Source organism: Hydra vulgaris, chromosome 13 (assembly GCF_038396675.1).
Source record: "Hydra vulgaris chromosome 13, alternate assembly HydraT2T_AEP".
Taxonomy (NCBI): Eukaryota; Metazoa; Cnidaria; class Hydrozoa; order Anthoathecata; family Hydridae; genus Hydra; species Hydra vulgaris.
Window position 1 is genome coordinate 49,529,690 of NC_088932.1, and position 15,311 is coordinate 49,545,000.

A 15,311-nucleotide genomic window follows, 5' to 3' on the forward strand; every position below is an offset into this window, starting at 1 on the left:
ATCGTAAACAATGTTCATTGTTTATTATAAAAATTGAAACCTCATTTATGTATTTAATCAAAAATCATCATCCAGTGCTAGGAACTGCGACTTCTCTTGAGAACAAGATGATTGTTTCCGCTAATCTGGAATTTTTTCGCGAACTTTTAACTACTTGGAGTACATCTTGAAACCTTTCTTCTTCCCTAGTTACACCCAAGAAATCATGACATAGCTTTACTCCTCTTTCAGCAGCTTCGTCGAATACTTGAAGACTTTGAACAATTGTCTTCAGTTCAAGAAAGTTGTCCAGTTTTGTCCATATATTGGCTAGTGTTTGAAGAAACTCATAGGAAGCATTCACAATCTGGAAAAACCTTATTGATCCAGAGCCAATCAAATCACTCAGTGACTTAATCTCCTCTAAAATTTGTTTTAGGTTAGGCTTTTCCGAAGGGTACTCCAACACGATCTGTAGTACTCGTACTCTCTTTGTCTTTGTCAGATACCATTTGCCAATGGAAAAAGTTCTTCATTCATATATTAAATAAGTCTGCTAAGAGCTTTTATTTCCCTTGCCAGCAATTATAGAATCGTGGTATGCATACTGTATCGGTTTCTTGACTAAAATCAAATCGTTGACTGGGGCATGAGCTGCAAGTGGGCATTTAATCCACCATTGTACGAAGACACTTACAGCAAACACACAGAAACGTTCTAATTCCTTGATTTAATTTATTCATCTTGCTTTGTGCAAAGCTCCAGGGTGCTTCATGCTAAACTTCTGAGGTTCGGATCCTTTTGTAATTAATAACAGGCTGAGTTCAATAAGTTCTTGGTAATCCTCTCGAGTGAAATCTAACGCTAGGAATTTACGGAAGCAATTTTTAAAGCTTTCTTGTTCCTTTTCAGTTGCTCTAGAAAGTTCAGAATGGTAAACGTTTGCTTTATTAACTGGTCGAAGTTGTAAGTAGGGACTTTTGAATCTGCAACAATTTATAATCATTATCACAAATTAAAGCAAGTCTATTTAATCAATTAAAAAAATCTTTTTTTTCAATGATGTTGTTAAAGCATTAGGCATACCTTTTAAAAAGTTGAATGTTTGGACCAGATGAAGGCTCTATATTTAATAAATCTCAACAGTCGCTAAGCATGACTTCTCCTACATGCCTGCAGCATGCAAACCACAACAAGAGGCGGTCTAGTTCTTTCTACAGACAGACACATGCTGCAGTATGCTGTCCTGTGATGTAAAGAATGAATTAATTAATTCTTTAATAAAACTATTCCTAATAGCCTTACAATTAGTCCATTACTAAAACTTCCACAGTATTTGTAATCCTAGAGTTTGTGCAAAAATGATTTGTTGATTTGAAATTTAATAAATTATTAACATTTCACAAAATTTAATAAACAACTGCTATGTTAAAGCCTAACCTGTATTCGAGGATGTTGTGTCGAACACCACGCCTATGATGTTTTTGTCGCATTTCCAATCTACAAGCAGATTTTATGTTGCAACAGAGACAACGTTACCATTATTCTGATCAGCTTTTGTGGTTGAACTTGGAAGGGCCGGCACACCAAGAAGTTTAGTTCCATTTACTCCCGACACTAAAACAGGTAGACGATCATCGGTGTCTTTGTAGTCCAGGAAGCCATTAGTTTTCCGTCCCAATGTACCACCTATATGGAGATTTGGATTCTTTTATTTGTTGGCTAATATGGAGAAGTACTGATGTTCGATATCGATGGGCTGAACTGGAACTTAGATTTATTTTTGAAACATCTCCTCCGCAGACAGATATCATTAAATGTACGAATGAATACATCTTGAAATTAATAATGTTATACCTCACACTCCAGGCAATAATATTTGAACTCTTGAGAATATCATGTGAGACAAATATGTGTTCACCAGATTTAATTTGCCTTTTGTGTCGCCGTTCATTTTCAGAGCAGGCCGAGCTGGGTCCAGCAGTCCCCCCAACCGATTCATCACAAGAACTACTGGTTAACTTAAACTCATCAGTTTCTTTGAACATTATCGAATGGTCTCTTTTGGGAAAAGGTTTATCATAGGTTCTTTTCTGCCTTTTCTCAACAACTTTTGAATTGGTTTTGTTAATTCCTGAATAAGATGCTTTCCTATCAGTTATCATGCTTTGCATGAAAGCAATATCTGCATCGATGGATTCTTTTTCCTTTGTTGTTTTATGCTGTTTTTAAACTTCCATATCTTGGAGAACAAATTTCTTATAAAATTTCATGGTAGCATCTAATGTTGACATAAATTTCTTGATTCCTGGGTTATCCAAATGTCTTCGATTTTGATTGTATTTCATTAACTTCATAAATTCATTATATTCTTCTTTAATTATTTTGCCAATGTTGTTTTTTTCACTTATTGGAGAGATACTTGACTTCAAATAATGCTTCAGAACATTATCAATTATAAGAGATAATGCAACATTAAAGTTTTAACGCTGTAGGTTTGAAAGCAGGCGAAGAAATACTTGCTTCTTTGTTGGTAATTTATTTCCTTTGATTTCCTTGTCGTTGATACCAGGAGTGGTCCCTAATATCATTTTTATATATCGACCATTATGTCTAGGTTCCATTATGATACATTTATATTATATATTAACCGTTAGTAATCTGAAAAATAATCAAAGTTAGTTAAACAACAATACTAAACAAAGATAAAATAAATATTAATAAGATTTTATTACGAAAAATGTATATTTTTCACAGTATCAAACTTTATGTCGCTTGCGCTAACTCATATGTGATCAGATTGCAGAAAAAAATTAACAGCCGTTGTTTTTAGGCCCAAGGGCTTTACCAAAAACTTGAACAACTATCCACGACCAAAGTTGGAGTTTTGTGGGGCAGCTTGGACGCCTTTATATATATATATATATATATATATATATATATATATATATATATATATATATATATATATATATATATATATATATATATATATATTTAAATTTTTAGATTTTGTGAACTTTGACAATTTTCAGGATATATTGGAACAATAAATGGAGCATATCCTGTAACATGTACAGTGGGAGAAAATGCAGAATTGTATCTAGACAGAAAAGAATATTTATGTTTGAACTGCCGAGTAAATAAAGGTTCTTCAAAAATAATTTAAAATATACTAAAATACATTGAAGAGTGTCTTAACTTTACCCAGGATAAGCGAGAAAAGAAAGTTTACAAACTAGAGAAAAAAATTTAAAACAAAACAGAAATTGGTCAAACAGAAAAAAATAAAGTAAGACAATTGGAGGACAGGCAAAGAAGAAACAATATGCGACTTGATGGGTTAAGGGACAACGAATCAGAGAGCTGGGAGGAAACTGAGCTTAAAGTTATAAAAATATTCGAAAACAATCTTAACATTAAAGGAGTTACGATAGAACGTGCTCACAGAACAGGAAAAACAGGATTCAAAAAACCCGGGACAATAGTCATGAAGTTACTAAATTATAAAGATAAGATACAAATATTTAAAAATGTGCATAAACTCAAAGGAACGGATATTTTTATAAACGAAGATTTCTCCATCGAAACAATGGTGATACGAAAAAAACTAATAGAAGAAATGAAATAAAACAGGACCAACGGTATGTACTCGATTGTTATTTATGAGAAAATTAATGTGAAAGAATTGCGACAAAGTCTTAAAAAAAATTTGATTATTTTAATTCCTTACGTTTTTTATTATTTTATTATATATACTTTACTACTTAACATGGATAAAACGATAAACTTTTATCAAAAATCACAACTTAAAGACTCACGAATTAAACCTTTACAAATTAATAAAAATATACTTCTAGAAACTAATTCAGATCCCGATTTTAAATTTTATAATAATAACGATGAAATTAAAAATATAAGTCCTTCTTATTACAACTTAGATTCTTCAAATCCAGCTACTGACATAGATGTTAATGGATTCTCCATTTTACACCTAAATATCAGGAGCATTCAAAAAAAATTTTCATAATTTAAAATGTTTTTATTCAGCGCTAAAATTGATTTTAAAATATTTGCCTGACTGAAACATGGTGTCAAAATTTGTATCGAATACGATACAAAATAATAAATAAATTTGTAAACGAAGTAGTTCACCAAATCAGAAACTCTGAGAAAATAGGTGGAGGAGTGTGTATATTTATCCACTACTCACTAATTTATAAACCGCGAACTGAATACTGCTCATTAAGTAATGACTTTGAGTCATTATCAATTGAAATCTTAAGTTAAACCATTAAAAATGTAATTGTGACTGTTTTATACAGGCCGTCTTCTGGTAATATTAAACTTTTTGAAAAACACTTAGAAAGTTTAATTGCAAATAAAGATGTTTGTGGTAAAAATGTTTACCTTGTGGGTGATTTAAATCTTAATATGCTAGAATATGAATCAAATAAAAACGTCAGAAATTTTCTTAATTTAGTATTTCAAAATAGATTTATTCCAACCAATAATAAACCAACTAGAATCACAAAAAATAGTGCAACCTCAATTGACCAAATTATTACAAACGAGTTTACAAACACAATAATTAAAACTGGAATATTTGTATCCGATATATTGGATCATTTTCTAATATTTATTATAACAAAAAAATGTATTAAACCTATATCGCAAAAATTAAAAACAACTAAGCGAATAATTAAAGACGTCTCTATTAATATTTTTAATCAAGCGCTTTTTTCTGAAAACTGGAACCAAATCATAAAAATAAAAACCACTAACAAAGGATATGACAGTTTTCTTCAAACATTTCAAAAGCATTATAATAATGCATTTCTGGAGATAACGAAAGTTGTGAAAACCAAAACATTTTTGAACCTGTGGATAACCACAGGAATATTAAAATCATCACAAAAAAAAACGTTTCTACGAAAAATTAAAAAAAAAATGACATTTGAAAATGAATCCAACCATAAAAAGTATAAAGTTATTTTTGAAGTAATTATAAATTGTTCTAAGAAAATATATTATGCTAAACAATTACTAAAGTTTAAAGGCGACACTAAGAAAACCTGGAATGCCATTAAAGAACTAATTGTTAAAAAAAAATTACCTAAATGCCTTCCAAAATCAATTAAGTTTAGATAATATAGATTAAATTTAGATTAATATAGATGTATATAGCGAATCATCAATAGCTAAAACATTTAATCAGGTTTTTGTAAGCACATGATTTAATTTAGCCTCAAAGCTAAAACCTGGCGAATTTAGCGTCGAGTCATATTTAACTGACCAGTTAAATAACAAAGCAACAATGAAAAACGATAAAATAACTGAATATGAATTATTAAATGCAGTTCATTTTTTTAAACACAATAAAGGAATAAAGGATTAGGGGCAAATCAAATAAGTAGTAACGTTGTAATTAAATCTATACTTTATATAACAATATCATTATTGCATATTTTTAATCTTTCGTTAAAGCAAGGAGTATTTCCAGAAAATTTTGAAATTGCAAGAGTTATTCCAGTTTTTAAATCGGGAGATACTTCTAATGTTTCTAATTATAGACCTATCTCCATTCTTCCTTGCTTCTCAAAAATACTAGAACGAATAATGTACAATAGGTTATTCACTTTTTTAGAAACAAATAATATTCTTTACAATAAACAATTTGGGTTCTAAAAAGCTCATTCTACTGATCATGCTATTCTTAAACTCGCACATGATATTTTTCAGGCGTTTGATAAAAATAAGTTTACATTAGGTATTTTTATAGATCTTAGCAAAGCCTTCGACCCTTTCGACCATACTATTCTATCAAAAAAATTAGAAAATTATGGAAATACTAATATAGCTTGGTTTCAAAACTACCTTACTAATAGAAAACAGTACGTTTCGTATGATGGTGGAAAAACCGACATTGAGATAATCACTTGTGGAGTTCCACAAGGATCCACATTAGGAGCGCTTTTGTTTTTAATTTACATCAACGGCCTGAATAAAGCTTCTAATGTTTTAGATTCGATTTTAAAATATAATGATATAAAAAGTGATATAAAAACGCTATTTGAAACAGTCAACAAAGAACTTTTGAAAATAACTAAATGGTTTAATACTAATAAACTCAGTAAACTTAAGCAAAACTAAGTATACCTTTTTTCATTGCCTTCATCAAAGTGACAAAATTCCCTTACAACTTCCAAATGTTAGCATTGGGAAACACAATATTAAAAGAGAAAAAACAATGAAGTTTCTAGGCGTTCTCCTCGATGAAAATGTGGAAAAATCATATAAATTTAATCGAAAATAAAATTTCTAAAAATATTTGTATACTTTAAGGTAAAATATTACCTGAACCAAATATGCTTAAAATACATCTATTTCTCTTTTATTCATTGTTATCTCAATTATGCTAATATTGCTTGGTGTAACACCAATAAACCAAAAATTAAAAAACTTCTCAACAAACAAAACATGCAGTTAGAATAATATCCAATGCACATCGTCTCTCGCCTTCACAACCATTGTTTAAAAATCTCAAAATACTGAATGTTTACCAAATGAATATCTATCACATTTTAATTTTTATGTACAAAGTCAATAATGAAACGATCCCAAATATATTCGAAACCTTATTTAAAAAAATACAGCATATTCAATCAATAATTATATTCATGATAAAAATTATTATGAAGTCACTAAGTTTTCTATTACCACTTGGGGGCCTCAGGTATGGAATATACTAATTAATAACGAGATTAAACGCTTGAAAAATTAAACAATTTCAAATTAAAAATAAAAGAGAAGATTTTATTTAATGTAAACATACAAGAAGACTGTAGAAGACTTCTTCTAGAGCTATTTTTATAAATAGGTCATCAAAATAGATTATGTTGTATATTTTCATGTTATATGGAAAGATTTAAGTTTATGAATTGTTATTTATTCTACTTTTCATTTTTATTGCAATACAAAAATGTACATATGTCTTATTAAATTCTTTTAAATTCTTATTAATATATTTCTTAATACAATATTCTATTTTTATTTGTTTTTAAATTTATTTGAAACATATCTTATTTTACTTTTTACTTTTTTGTGATCTTTTATATCGATACTGTGCGGCCGTGTCGCAGTGGTTAGAACGCTTGCTTCATAAGCAGGAAATCCAGGTTCGAAACGAGTTCTGGGCATATTTTCGCGTCACGGTATGGAAGGTGAACTTCCTGGTTAAATGCACTTCCGCGGTGCTCTGTGACAAGACCGTTAGGACTTCTTGGGGCACCTAAAATAAAAAAAAAATAAAAATAATAATATCGGAATTGCTTATTTATTATTTTTTATTTTTTATTTTTTTTTTATTTTTATGTATAATATTTAATGACATATAGAGAGTAGATGCTCGAAATCTGGACAATTTTAAATTTGCCGGGTTTTTTTTGTTTTTAAATTCTATGTTGCGAAATTCAAACATTAATCAAAACAAACATTGTAATCTCGGGAAAAAAATAAAAATTGCAAATTTAGCACATCATGTCTGGAATATGACCGTAGAGTTGCAGTGGTTGAGTCCCTCCGCGCCGGGCACTCTGTCCCAGAGATTATAAAATGGTTTGGCTTCCCAAAAAGCACAGTTTATGATATTGCTAAGAGGTTTAATGATGGTGCAGAGTTTGTAGAACGAAAAGAAAAGACTGCTCACAAATCAATCAGGAATAAGGCCTTTATCAGCAGAGTACAGAAGTCGATCAACAAAAACCTAGCACCTCCATCAGGAAACTGAGCAAAGATATGAATATATCTTATTACACCATGAGAAGAGTGATCTGTGATGACCTTAGGTACAAGTCCTATGTCCTGAAAGTCAGGCAGATGCTGTCTGCTTCAATGAAGGAGAATTGAGTGGCTAAGTGTTCCGTTCTTTTAGCATCAATAAAATATGAAGCTGCCGGTAAACTTCGTTTTTTCAGCAATGAGAAAATTTTTACTGTGGATCCCAAAGTGAACAGAAGAAATGACAGGTGGTTGGCTCAAGACCCAGAAGATGTCCCAGTGATTGGTTAGACAAAATTTCCAGCCTCTGTCCATGTCTTTATGTCTGTTTCCAGCAAAGGCCATGTCATGAAACCACACTTCTTCCTGAAGGGCTTAAATTTCAACAAAGAAGTCTACTTGGACCTTCTGATTAAGGTGGTGAAACTTTGGATGGACAAGTATTCCAATGGTAATATATATATATATTTTTTCTTTTTTCTTTTTTTGCCGCATAAATTTATTATTAAGTTATATTAAGTCATAAACCATAATATAAATACATATAGCAGGGGCAAGAAGAAGACATAAATAAACCAAGCCCCTTAGTCTTTAGCGTAAATATAAAACAACAAAAATTAAAAAACGTAACACTATATAATATAAAACGTTTTTCTAAAGACTTAACAAAATAAAAATCATCGTTCCTAAAGTCCTACTTTAACTTTATTGTTTTTGTATTTGTTAAGAAAAATTTAAAAAAAAGAAAAAAAAAGAATTAGTACAAACTATATTGCTAAAAAGCATGCAAGCAAATACGCATAATCCTGAAGCTTTCCTTTTACACCAGCACATACCTTGAAATATGTGAATAATTCTTATAAGCCATAATTTTAAATTTATATTTAAAAAAAAAAAAAACTTGACGTAATAACAAGGGGCACAATACTTTTCTAAGATCGGCAAGCCGATAATGACAAACCTCTAATTGTAGGGTAAGTTTTACAGTAGCAACCATCAAAACTTCAGAAAAAGCTGAGTGCTACGTCGTTCATCAGTAGTTTTTGCTCCAATTAGTTCTTAAACTCATTAAGCATAGCAATTGTTTTAAGTTCATTAGGTAATAATTTATTTTTATAATTTTGGCCCTCTAGTAGAAATTGAAAATTCAGTCGTCGCAAAATAACTTTTGGGTTGAATTAACTGCTATTTAAAAATCTGGTTAGATATCTATTCTGATTTATTTTGAATAATAGGTAAAATATTTTAGGAGATATATTTTTATTAATTTTGAACATAAATATAAGAGTTTGATAGACATTTAAATGATAAACATTCAGTATATTTGAATTAACAAATAATGCTTGGGAGTGTGTATAACGGCCCTCATTTGAAATGATTCTGATTGCATACTTTTGTTTATTAATAGTTTTTTTATTTTATTAGTTATTGTACTGCGCCAAGCATAATTTGCATAATTAAAATGGCAATGAATGAACGAGAAATATAAAAGCTTTAAGCAAGTTGGATTAAAAAAACATGCCTTAAAAATAAATAACGCTAAAAAATTTATCGTTAATATTAACACAATTTCGTAAAAGAAACTTATTCCAATATTAGACGTGTTGCTGGGAAAAGTGGGATTACATAGGATAAAAGTTTTTCTTTGTGTACTGCGCTGAATATCTCCACGAATACCATATAATTTGAATAAAAATTATAGACAAGTAAACTAACTTAAGTAAATTAACTAAAATATATTAATTAATAAACAAATAAAGTAAGTTATTTCAAGACTCATTACTTAATTATTGAATAAAGGTGGTAGTCTACCTTGAAAGCTAAATCCTAGAATTTTTTATCAGTAAACTCACTAATTAGCTACAATACAAAAGATCATATAAAACTATAAAATTTTTATTTAATTTTAAAATTTTGGCTTTGGAAAAATGTGTGACTCCAGCTGACTCTATTGCGCCTGGTGGGCTATTGTGAATAATGTTTATTATGAAACTCACTGTATTCGTCGCCTTTTTTGTTTCCGATTGATCACATTGGTGGCATACTTTATATTTGATGCAGTAATTAATACATTTTCCAGTATCACTAAAAATTATAGTTACAACATCTTTTAAAGAAGAGTATTTTCACATTTGCCAGTTATTATCACAAGAAACTGTAATATCTGATTTGCTCTCAGCAAGATCTTGTTTAATCTCAGCAGCTGTTTTGTTTATAAAATTTAGAGTTTGTAAACTACCAATATGTCTCTTTGAATGTCATGAACTCATAAGAAAAACTTCGAACTTTTTTTTCTTGCAGTTAATATAAGTAAATATACTTAAATTAACTGTATAAAATATTTACTTCCATCATGCCCCATTTCTATATCTCTCATGAATGGATCTTATATAACCTTCGAATGATATTACCCAGTGGATCCATCATCGATTTCTCTACAAGAGTAAATCTTTATACGTCATGAGCAGACAGAGGTTGTACACGTTAACTTAAAAAAAAAATCTTTTCTTTAGTGGTAAACATGTAGTAAGTCAAATACTGGTATTTGTATCATGCTCCTTTCCTACATCTGTCATGGCAAATACCGGTAACGTCAATTATGGCCTTTATTTGAAGTTGAGGGAATATAGAAATACCTTTAATAATATTTTATAAAACTAAGCTTTCCAATTTGATTTGTGCAGCCGTGGCGCAGTTATAAGAGTAGTGACTCAAAACCGAGAGGTCCGAGGTTTAACGTCGGCTCTAGCCCAATAAGCAACTTTGGCAAGGAAAGAGGGGTGAACTTCATAATAAAATGCTATTCCGCATAACTACAAATTATGTTCTTTACCTCTATATACAGGGTGGCCTAAATAAAAGTCACAATTTAGAAACTGTCCTATAGCTAAGCTACATCCTTTTCTGTCATGCTTTCTATTGCAGTTTAACAAATAAACATTGTGGTTTATAAGTTTGTGCTTTAAAAAAAAATTTAATTTAAATAAAAACATTATTTTTAACCTAAAAATGGGAAAACATACAATCGAATTGAATGGCCTTCTTATTAATTAATTTTTTATAATTAAATAGTTATGTATTTCGCAAACAAAATAGAAAAAGTTACAAAAATACAAATATATATTTACATAGCTAGGCCAGAAAATCGCAAACCCCATCAAAATAAAAATTTCAATTATAAAAATACAAAGACCAACGTAACTACGTTAAATTACAATATATATGTTACGTTAAATAACACTGTAATATATCCAAAAGTATATACAAATGCAAATATAAAAGAATTTTAATACTATCTTTTATGTATTTATTCATTTTTTTTTAATTTTAAAAAGTTTAATAAAAGATTTGTTTCAATTTTTTAATACTGGTTCTAATTTTTTTTTTAAATTGAAGAAAATAAAAAAATAAGTTGAACACAACAAACGTGATTACTTTTTATTAAAAACTTCAGAAAAGTATAATTCAATGTTATTTCTGAAATGTTTTTGTTTAAGTCTATTTTTAAATTGTTTAAAAAAAGAAATGGTTTTTAGCTCATTTTTCAAAACCTAGTTCCATAGTTTAGGACCTTTGTTTGCAATTGAAAACTTAGTAGCAGAAAACTTGATTTTAGGTTGAATGTAATTGTTTACTGAAAAATTCTTCAGGACTCACCGGACATGAAACCGTGTGATCTATTTTAAGTAGTAATCTTAAATCGTATTATCTTAAAGGTAAAATCTAAAAGAACTCACCAAGAACACTGGATGACCTGAAAGTACAACTATAGAGCAAAGAACTTCGATTTCAAATCAAATGCTTTCAAGAAAACTATCAAAAAGTATTTGATAGTTTTCTTGATATATTACGTTACTTAGTTGTATCTAAGGTAAACCTTTTGAAAACTGCATACATTAAACTGCTTAATTTTGTCACTATAAATCTGATTTTTTACTAAACATTTCCAAATTTTTCATAACAAAATTTTATTTTGGAACATTGATTTGAGCCACCCTGTATATCATATTCGTCTTATAAGGTAACACGAGCAGAACACACTGTATATCATATTCGTCTTATAAGGTAACACAAGATTTAAACCCAGCTTAGTCGGCACACCAACCAATTAAATAACGTCATTAATAAGGTTGTAACAACGTTGGAAATATTGAGGATGGATTTTCCAATGTTAATCAACGTGTTTTTAATATAAAAGCAACGTGTTTTTAAATGTAAGTTTGCTGTCATTAGGACTCGAACCCCGATCACCCACCTCGTTAAATATCACGCTACGCTACACATTCATACTGAATATAAAAATATTTACTGATAAATAATAAATATTTATTAAAAAATAACAAAATTCAATTTGTCATTGGAGAAAGTTAAAACCATTAGTTATAATTTAATATAATCTTAATTTTTCAAAAACTAATTATTAAAAAAATTTGATAGTTCAAAAAGAAAAAACTATAATTATATATATATATATATATATATATATTATATATATATATATATATATATATATATATATATATATTTATATACATGTATATATATATATATATATATATATTTATATATATATATATATATATATATATATATATATATATATATATATATATATATATATACATATATATATATCTTTAAAAGTCATTTTTTGTTAAACGATATGTTTATAAATATATAAATTGCTTTTAATAAAAAGGCAGCGTATAACTATTTTTTTAAATGTATTTTAGATATGATAATATACTAACAATATTTCGTTGATTTTGTTGTGGTCAGCGTCATCAGGTAATGAAAAAACGCTACAAAACATCACAAAACCAATCGTTTAAAAAAAAAGACATTAAAAATCGTAAAATATAAAAACCAATCAAATAATATAATAGTGACGTCAGTTAAAGTTTTGTCAAAATTGGTCCCCAAGTTTTTGTTTTCACATTATCTCCGTCATCTCTATTTAAAACAGTTTGCTTAATACCTATCTCGTGTCGAATTCATGCTTTATTTATCTCCAGGGATTCTCTAACTTTACTTATCTTATTAACTAAACAAAACAACAAAGCTTTTCTTTACAAAACTAAAGATATATCCAATTGACAAAGGAGCTGGTTTTGCTTTATTAAACGAAAATGAAGCAAAAGATAAATAAGACGAACAAATAAAAAATAGTAAAGTTTTTGATTACGACCCAACACCCACATTCATCGCTAAATTTCAAAAACTGTTATGTAAATTAAGGAAACAGGGTAAGTTAGACAATGCCACATACTTTAAAATGTATCCATCAGATTGCATTCCACCTAGAATCTATGGAGTGGTTAAAGCTCGCAAACCATAAAAAAACTACCCAATGCGTCCTTTTGTTTCCACTATTAACACACCAACTTAAGGAACATCAGAGTATCTGGTTAAAATCATTCAACCAACATAAAAATACAACTCGAGTAATTAATTCAAGTAGTTTTGTCAACGATGCTAAGGAATGGAAGATAGACCCTAATGAAATTCATTTGATTTGAGTTTCATTTGATGTAGTAAATTTATATCCATCTGTACCGATTGATGAAGCAATACCGGTTATTATTAGCATATTGAACGATGATTTAGGGGATGATATACACCAGTTAATTGAACTTTCACGAAGCAAATGTTACTTTTTATACAAAGATAAAATCCGAGTTTTATCTAATTCAGATCCAATTGGTTTATCATTGATGGTAGTCATGGCTGAAGCATTTTTTCAAAATATAGAAAAAGAGCCCTTAATATAGCTTTTGTTATTTCATTGCAACCAATAACTTACAAAAGATATGTAGACGATATCCATGTTTGCTTCAATTCGAAAGAAAAAGAAGAACTGTTTCTTAAAACTTTAAATGAACAAAACCCGTCCATAAAATATACTGTTGAACTTGAAAACGGAAGAAATCAACTTAACTTTTTGGATATACCTATTACAAATACAATGAACGGATTTAATGAACTTCAAATACACCGTAAGGGTGCGATAACCAATATTCAAATAAAACCAAACTCTAACATCAACCCAAGCATAATTACTGGCGTCTTTAAAGGGTTTCTTTGTAGAGCAAAACAAATCTGCTTCCAAAAACACCTTTCACAAGAAATTGATTTCCTCATAGACACATTTTTAGAAAACGGCTATAACAAAAGCAATCTTATGAAAATAACCAAAAACTATTTAGAACGGGTTTCAAAAAATACCACATCTAAACAATTAAACAAGCAGTTTGTTAAACTACCGTGGATACCTATTATTGGCCCTAAACTCCGAAGAGAATTTAGAAAACAAAACATCAGAGTTATATTTACTTAACCTCCCAATTTAAATAGCACACTATGCAACAATAAAACAAAACTACCACCAAACTCGAACCCGGGTGTTTATGAGCTTAAATGCTCATGCGGAAGTATATATATTGGTGAGACCAAAAAGAAAGTTATTTCAAGAAGTGCAGAAACACCAAAGAGCCTGTAAAAATTAAAAATGGTCGAGTTTAGGAGCCACGGAACAATCTAGAACTTGCCGTGGTACTTTTGATTGACTGAATCCTAAAACTTTGGAAGTCATTCCAGAATACAGGATAAGAAAAGTTAGAGAATCCTTGGAGATAAATAAAGCAAGAATTCGACACAAGATAAATACTATTCTAAATAGAAATGACAAATATATATATATATATATATATATATATATATATATATATATATATATATATATATATATATATATATATATATATATATATATATATATATATATATATATATATATATATTCAAGGTGTGAACTAAGTGATTACAAATTGAAAATTCCGTAAAAAACTCTGCTCTTTAAATTTTCAGTTTCTTAAAAAACCGCGAACTCAGTTTTTATGGACCTTAAAAATCAACTATAACTAATTTCATTAAAACTCGCAGACCGACATGTTTAAAAAAATACGAACTCTTGAACACTACCAATTAACCGAGCCAGAGGACCATTGCATTACGTATTTGTATTTACATAGCTAGGTAAATACAAATAGAGGAAAAGAAAAAGCGAGTACAGGATTCAAATACTTATATATGTTATATGAAAAAAGTGTAAGGAAATATAAATAAATTAAACAAAATACATTAAATATCAATTACATCAAACTTTGATGATAGTTGATGATAAAACTTTTTTATCATAGAAATATAAAGAAATTTTTCTTTAAAAACATTCCCCTTCTTTTTAACACTCCCTCAAACCTCTCATTACGGCCCTAAAATTTTAAAAACCTTCAATTATTAGGTACTACTGAAAAAAAAAGATCCTTATAGTTATTAAATACTCTCTAAAATTTGAAAAAGAGTCCCTAGTGTTGCTGCTTCATCCCCCTCTCCCACCTGATTAAGGAAGCCGTGAGGACAGCTTTGTAATGGCTCTGCTTTTAAGAAATTTCTTCAATTAAAACATTCCAACGTCTTCAGGTAATTATTTTCATATTTAATATAGACGTAATAACGTCTTCAGGTAATTATTTTTGAATGCATCACTTGTTTTT